This window comes from Tupaia chinensis, unplaced genomic scaffold (assembly GCF_000334495.1).
Source record: "Tupaia chinensis unplaced genomic scaffold, TupChi_1.0 Scaffold000604_1, whole genome shotgun sequence".
In the NCBI taxonomy this organism is placed as follows: domain Eukaryota; kingdom Metazoa; phylum Chordata; class Mammalia; order Scandentia; family Tupaiidae; genus Tupaia; species Tupaia belangeri.
This window is the reverse complement of record NW_006160122.1, coordinates 3465442-3465977: the sequence shown is the minus strand read 5'-3', so window position 1 is coordinate 3465977 and position 536 is coordinate 3465442.

Below are 536 nucleotides of genomic sequence, written 5' to 3'. Positions count from 1 at the left end.
CTGAGAAGCCTGAGGAACACGTGAACCTGAGGTCAGCTGACACGGGCTGTGCACGCCCACTTGGGTTTGGCACAAGTAGACGGCCCTGCCCCTTCCCAGCTGCTCCGCCTGGGCACCCCGGGGCGCGGTTATCCAGGTCCTCAGCGCAGCATGACACCAGCAGTTAGCCCCCGAGGACAGGAACCTGCTGGGTGGGCCTTGCGACCTCAGGCCGAAGCTCGGGGGGACATTATGGCCTGTGTCTTCACTGCTTGGGCCTGCCCCTTCTGCTGGCGAAGAGCTGTGACCCCCCAGAAACACCGAGGGCCTAGGGCGTCTAGTTCCCTCAAGCTGGCCCATCCGCGGCCCAGCACCGAGACAAAATTCCCTCTTGGCAGAATCGAAGACAGCAGTGCAATGGGTGACACAGGCTGGCACACAGCAGATGCCACCACTCCTGCCCTTGCCCATGGCCAACAGTGGTCACCACCGGGGACTCTTCCCCCCCGGACCCAGACGGGCTCTTGACCCTCGGCCAGGACACTGGCCAGCCCCCC